Source organism: Staurois parvus, unplaced genomic scaffold (assembly GCF_062004578.1).
Source record: "Staurois parvus isolate SC_StPar_1 unplaced genomic scaffold, SC_StPar_1.0 ptg000576l, whole genome shotgun sequence".
In the NCBI taxonomy this organism is placed as follows: domain Eukaryota; kingdom Metazoa; phylum Chordata; class Amphibia; order Anura; family Ranidae; genus Staurois; species Staurois parvus.
In genome coordinates this window covers 1,157,639-1,165,138 of record NW_028318372.1, presented here as the reverse complement: position 1 = coordinate 1,165,138, position 7,500 = coordinate 1,157,639, and the positions used below count along the sequence as shown (strand labels likewise).

Here is a 7,500-nt window from a genome sequence, read left to right as displayed (position 1 = left end):
CCTAAATTTATGACGAAATTAGAGTTAATTGAAAGTTATTTTATAACAGAAATGAGAAAATATTTTATTCAAAATTTTGGTCTTTTTTTGTTTATAGCGATTTTTCTTACCAAAGACATGTAGCAGAATACATTTTGGCCTAAATTTATGACTAACTTTGAGTTTACTATATATTTTTTATAGCTGAAAGTAAAAAATATGTTTTTTTTTCCAAGATTTTTGGTCTTTTTTTTGTTTATAAATAAAAAGTGCACAGGTGATCAAATACCACTGAAAGAAAGCTCTATTTTTGTGAAAAAGAAATTTTGTTTGGGTGCAGAATTGAATGACCAGATGAAATAGCGCAGTGCTGGATAGCAATAAAAGGCCTGGTCAGGAAGAGGCAGTAAATCCTCTGGAGGGCAAGTGGTTAATAAATCGAACATCTTCTCTGTGTGTAGATGTACAAAAAGTAGGAGACAGTAAAGCGAGATATTTTTAGCATGCTTTAAAGTATTGTTTATTTTTATTTTTTTTTTGCTTCAGTAGGTCGACAACAATCATTGTTGTTCAAATACTTATATAACAACAGAACCCTAGGTCATAAAGGCATTACAGAACAAAATAACCCTCTACCACATAATACAAATTACTTTGTTTTACTGACAAACCACTAACAGTGCTGGCTTATAAAATTAATTATTTTTTGTTCTTTCCAACTCAATATCCAAATGTTCATCCATAGTTTAGAAATTCTCCAATAACTCTTATGTTGTCAGAAAAACCAAGCAAAAAAAGCAGTGTACTGTGCATATTATACAGAGAGTGAATCTCTCCAGCAGGACACACACAGCAATAAAAACCCTTCTTGCCCTATACCAAACTAGAAAAAAATAATTTTGCTTTTACATACACTTTAAAGGAAATAAGTAATGAGCAATTATGGAGGCTGAAACTACTGGTCTGCTGATCAAATGCCCCTCTGGGTCCAAGGATAAACGATGAAATAAGGCGATATGGCTTGTCGGCTTTTTGAATTTTTAGCATCATTGTTGTTTTCTGTAAAGGAAAAAATTGGTTTTGAATGCATGTTAGTTATTTTTTTTTAAGTTTGTGTTTTCAAACTGATGATTTACAGTATTCCTTTTTTAATCATTATTTCTTAACATTTTTGCTTTTCACACAAATGTTTACAGTATGTGTTAACCCTCAACTTGTAAAACAACCCATTCATTTCAAAATAGAAGTGAAAGGAAAAACATTTGTAATCACATACCTTCTGTTCTCAGCTGCATAAGGAGCTTAGAGCTAGGGGAGGAGCAATAGCAGCATACTGAACTTTCAAGTGAATGACTGTGCAGGGATGGGGGGTGTCACCACAACTGTGATCATTGGAGGAGAGCGGGCTGAGCTCCCAGCACAGCTAGAAAACTGACCGCACTATGTCATCATGCCTAGTGTGATCAGTTTTTAATGGGAAAGCAGAGGGACTGACAAGATCACCAGGGATTTCACACAAAGGAAGCAATGAAAAGAAAACTGGATGCTTTAGTATGGTACAGCATCCAGGGTTGACATATTCTTTGATACAGCTAAGATGCAAACACATCATTTACTGACCAGTATGAGAAAGTGCTTCAGAAGCTGATTCCTTTCAAACCCTTTCTCTCTCTAAATGAACTTTGTATGTAGTCTTCTAAAAAGGGGAGGATTCACTGCTCTGAAGAGGGAGGAGTCATTACTCTGGAGAAGGGAGAGACACTGCACTGGAGGGATAAGTCGTTGCTCTGATTCTTTCAGCTCTGTGATCACAGCTTAAATTTAATTTGCCTATATTTTGTTTCTCTGGTCCTCTTTCCCCCTCCCATCAACATACTAATATATAAAATGTTAAATAAAAGTTTTCAAATATAATTATATACCTTATTTTAGACTTTGTGATATCTCTGTGCTACTCTATGCAATGCAGGCAGATTATAGCTAGCAGAAGGGACCAGCACTCTGCCTCAGTACTCTTCTCCAGAGCCCTCAGCCCTGATGCAAGAAGTAAGTTGGCTTTTTGGTGGAAGGACAGTCATGTGAAAAATTAGGTACACCCCATGGAAAGCAAAAAGTGGACTTAATCTTCATATCTGAACTAATAAACAATAGATTTACATTCAGAAAGTTCCTACAGATAAAGGTGCAGAATGAATAAAAAAATAAGGAAAATGTGTTCCAATTTAAATTTTTTTTATTTAACAGAAATATTAATAATGTATTTTTGTAGTGTGAAATTTTTAAGTTTACCCTTAATATCAAAGCTGGTATTGCCTCCATTAGCAGAAATTACATCTTGTGGGCATTTTGATTAACTACCATCCAATCTCTGACATTGGTCACTTCTTCCTGCAAAATTCCTTTGGTTGCAATGTATTTTTGGGTGTCCTTTCAGGGAATGCCTCTTTCAAACCCCCCTATATAATTTCAATGTGAATCAAGTCAGTGTATGACTAGAGCAGTAAAACCCTATATTTCTTTTCTGAGACATTCCTTGGTGAATTTACTAGTGTGCTACATATCACTACTGTGTTATAAGACTCATTTCCAGATCAACTTCAGCTTTTGGACAGATTTATTTATATATTACAGGTACTTATATAGAGTCATCAATTTACGCAGTGCTTTACATTGTATATCGTACATTTACATCTTTCCCTGCCCTCATGGAGCGTACAATCTAAGGTCCCTAACTCACAGTCATGCATACACATGCTAGGGCCAATTTACACGGGAGCCATTTAACCTATCAGCATGCCTTTGGAGTGTGAGAAGAAACTAGAGTACCCGAAGGATTCAAACAGACAGCCCTAGTGCTGCTAAATGGAAGGACTTGTATTCTCATCATGCATACTTTGATATGATGCAGAATGTATACAGTAGGTGACTCAGTGACTGTAAGTTGCCCAGGCTCTGAAGCCACCCCAAACCATAACATGTCCTCCACCATGCTCCACAGTTGTGAAGTTCTTTTTCTGATATAATGTCTTCAGTTTGAATACAATATATCTAGGTTACTTTGACCAACAAACTCTATCTTTGATTAATCAGCTTTCAGTACATTGTTTCAGAAAACCTTATCTTTGCCTATATGTTCAACCACTGTTTTTACAGCCCACCAACCACAAGTATAAACTAAGCCTAACAAGGTTCTAATTATTGGCATCTAATCTAGAACACCTTATTCTAATTTCATGGATCTGAATTGGTGATAAATGTGGGGATGTACTTTTTCTGTATGAAAATTTGAGCTTTCATCAATTTAAATCAAGAGCTAATGTTTCTTGTCCAAATATGGTAAAATAATGAACAGTTTGCATGGGGTGTATTTAGCTTTTCACATTATTATTATTATTATTCTTATAATACAATATTTATATAGTGCCAAAAAGTTTGCTCAGCGCTGTACATTATAGCGGGGGACAGTACATGAGACAATACATTAACAATACAATGCGATACACGAGGGGTTCGAGGGCCCTGCTCCTTGGAGCTTACAATCTAGGAGGGAGGGGATCGTGGTACAGGAGAAAATGGCTGTGGGGGATGGAGTGGTAGGGGGAGATCGGCTGTTAGGTGAGGGCGGGGTAGGCTTCCCTGAAGAGATGGGTTTTCAGGGTGAGGAGGGTTGATGACAGTCTGATGAATTGGGGTAGTGAGTTCCAGAGGATGGGGGAAGACCTGGAGAAGTCCTGCAGTCGGGTGTGGAAGGAGGAGACCAGGGAACTGGAGAGTAGGAGTTCTCGTGAGGAGCGAAGAGTACGTGTTGGGTGGTATTTGGATTACAGGTCGGTGAGGTAGTTTGGGGCAGCGTTATGAATAGCTTTGTATGCTAATGTTAATAGTTTGAATTTTATATGTTGGGCAATCGGAAGCCAGTGGAGGGAATGACAGAGGGGGGTGGCAGATGCGGAGCGGTTGGTAAGGTGGATGAGTCTGACCCGTGAGTTCAGGATAGACTGAAGCGGGCATAGTCTGTGATGAGGTAGGCCGGAGAGGAGGGAGTTGCAGTAGTCGAGTCGTGAGATAATAAGGGAGTGAATGAGTTGTTTAGTAGTTTCTGGGGTTAGGAACGGACGTATTTTGGAGAGGTGGAGCCTGCATGAATTTGCCAGCGATTGGACATGGAGCTGGAAGGATAGATTGGAGTCACATGACTGTAGCCATGCTCTGATGGCCTTAGAACAGCTGCAAATACTTATGAGTGGTACCCAAAAAGTGAAAGAGTGGTGAATAAGCATAGAAACTTTACAAAGTGAGAACATTATTTTTTTTTTTTAAAAGCACATTCAGTAATACCTTTTATGCATGCAGCTTCACAATCTTCGAGACTAAGAAATCTATTAGCATTTCCTCCGCATCCAGTGTAAGGAAATGGGCGGCAAATATCTTTGTTTATATCATAACCAAAATATAACTGTGTTTTTGTGCATGTACCCACATCTGGAAGTAAGTAGCAGACATCATCTAAAAAAACAAGAAAAAAAAATTATATATATATATATACATACAGCAGTATATATATATATAGTGCATACCTATTTACCTATCTATATTTACTGAAACAGGATTCACTGATAAATATACAAAAGTGTAAAACAGCAAAATAACAATAAACATGTAAGAGGAGGAAAAGAAAGCAAGAAGAAGTGGAGAGAAGTAAAGAGGAAAGGAAAGGACAGAGAAAAGGAATTGCCTGTCCTACTCTGTTCCAAGCCAGAGTAGAATAATAATAAAATATTAATACAATACCAGTACTGAATTATTAAAATAGTTAACAAATATTAACATTACAAAATTATAGTCCTAAGGCTCCATTCACATCTAGGCATTTTGTATCTCGAGCAGAATCACTGCGATTCTACCTGTGATCCCAAAACGTTTTGCAAAACTAATAAATTGCACCATGCTTGTTCAGGTGCCATTCATTTTCAATGGCAACTAACTGCGGGAGCAATTCAGGCGCAATTGTTATGCAATAAATTTGCTCTGCAATCCTGGGGAACCGCATAGTGTGAAACTTGTCACCCAAAAAAGGAGCAGGAGCTTCTTTTGGGGCAACAAGCTTCGCGGGGATGCAGTTTGCATGGTTTATTGCATGACAATTGTGCCAAAATCGCAATCGTGCTTAGATGCCATTGAAAATGAATGGCACCTAAACAAGCATGGTGCAATTTGTTAGTTTTGCAGATGTTTTTGGATCGCGGGCAGAACCATGGTGATTCTGTCTGTGATACAAAATGCCTAGAAGTGTACGGAGACTAAATAAGCTTGTTATAATAATAATCATAATAGACATTAATAACATTGAGAACATTGTAAAATAATTAAATTAAAATAATAGTTTTACAATAATAATAATAATAATAAGCATATATATTTTTATTATTGCTTGATGGTTGGCCAGGTGTCTATTGATTCATTTACCAGCACTTTGTTATTCATATTGTTATTCATTTTCTTTATTTATGTATTAAGGAGACATTTTTCGTGATATATATGCACTAATATATATTTATACTATTTAGTTATTTGTTAGAGGGTCTATTATTTTTAATGGAATTTGTTGCCTCTCTATAAGGTACACTTATTTATAAATATATTTATTTTGTTTGATTCGTTCATTAGTAATTGTTGGTTTATGTGTTAGACCCTCTGGTGGATGTTTATCTGACATTGATTTATAGTAAGAAGCACAGCACTATTTTTCTATTCTTTATTTTATACTATATGTTAACACTGTGCTACAATTTATTCATACCCTGAGTAAAATCAATTACTATTAATATTATTTTTCAGCATTTTCAGTCTACAAGCAGGAGAACTCTGAAAAAACAGCAAAGCTTCTCTCATTCATATCAGGCACAAACCCTGTAGCCCTTCTCATTGTGTAAATGAGAAACCTAAGTGACACCTATATTCCTTCCACAATCTTGCCAGGGTGAAATAGCAGAGGCTGGCAGGCATTCGGGAGGTACTACTTTTGCCTCCTGATGCTTGTTTTTAATTTTTTACTTTTATAAATTGCCGAAGAGCAATCTCACATTTTGTGATCGTACCACAACTGCGAGGCAGGCATTTGACTTGTGGTTGTGGTAACCAGTTGATATCAGTGGGAGAGATTGACAGGTGGCACCACCTGTCAAACTCTGCAGTCCAAGATAAATACACCATGGCATGTGTGCAGCCCTGCCAGGGTGTAATGTTAGGATTAGAGTGGGTAGCCAGGGGCCTAGCATTACATTATTTTGTAATTGCAAAAGGTCTCACTTCAACATTCTGGTGAAATTACTACATACATTTTTGTTTGACTACTTTCTGAGATATTTTGACTTTAAGAGACCCTGTCTCCTTTTTTTACCTTAATACAGTGATCCCCAGTGGCCCCAGAACTCTCTTCATTGCTGTGATTACTCACCAGGCACCACCATTTTATTTGTGACATCAGCAGCAACTTTAGTGCTTGTTCATACAGCCTGCTAGCTAAAATGCATTCATGCTGGTGTGCAATGTACTAGGGTTCAAAGCATCGTGTTGTTTATTTCTTTAAACTTTATTAAAATGTCACAAAATTATATTCCTTTCACGTCAGAGTGCTGTGGTGATATTGCTGCAAGTAAGAATTGATACTTTATTGTTTCTGTGCATTAAACTCCAAATTTGTATTTTTTGTGACAAAATCTCTTTATAAGCCACAAATGTAACCACATGGGTTATTGCTCCCTAAAATGCCCCTTTTTTAAGGCTGGTAATAACTAGGTTTCACTGAGGTGCCAACTGAGGAGAGCAGGAAAGAGATATTTGAGGCAGTGATAAACAAAAAATGGCATATAACCCTTTAAGAGAAAAAAAGGAATTTAACAGGTAAATGCTCATTTTGAAAGTTAAAATAACTCATCCATCTTTGTGAACTACCTAATGGCAATTCTCCAATAAACCAATCTTATAATTCTTATTTAAGAAAATTCCAGCACATGGAACAGAGAGGAAGACTTACCCAAAGCTGCAAAACTGAACTGGAACAACAAGACATTGATGGCAATCAGAGCTAGGTAATAGTTGGCTTTCATGGTGCAGTCTTGTGCCTTAGTCACCCAGTAGAAGAAGAGTTGGTGTCACCGTGTAGAATATACAACCTCTGTTAGATATATATATATATATATATATATATTAGAAAATGGTTAAAAACCACACCCCCAGATAGACCAGTTCAGTAACTTTACTAAGTAATGTCAATTCTCTTGTTTGGTGAGATCATTTCAGAATATACCTTGAGGGTACTGGTAAAGCATGCCTTACAGTAGCAAAAAAGTCAATTTATAACACAATTTGATGTTCTAATTATGTTGCTGTCATAAAAGGAGATGTATGAATGTGTTTTTCAAAACCTACAGTACATAATAAGAAAAAAAAATTATCATCAGATAAGTAAGAAAACAGGTTTCTCTTCCACCCCTGGCCCACTCTCTCCTGTCAAAATGA

At 36.7% G+C, this 7,500-nt stretch overlaps 1 long non-coding RNA gene across 1 annotated transcript; it reads right to left on the bottom strand.

Annotated features, from left to right (window-relative positions):
- Window positions 1-472: 472 nt before the first annotated feature.
- LOC149450268 (uncharacterized) lies at window positions 473-7,151 on the bottom strand. The gene is made up of 3 exons (XR_016315280.1): window positions 7,016-7,151; window positions 4,318-4,485; window positions 473-1,038 (listed from the first exon to the last, which is right to left on the bottom strand). It is a non-coding gene; the product is annotated as an uncharacterized LOC149450268 (long non-coding RNA).
- Between the last annotated feature and the right edge of the window lie 349 nt (window positions 7,152-7,500).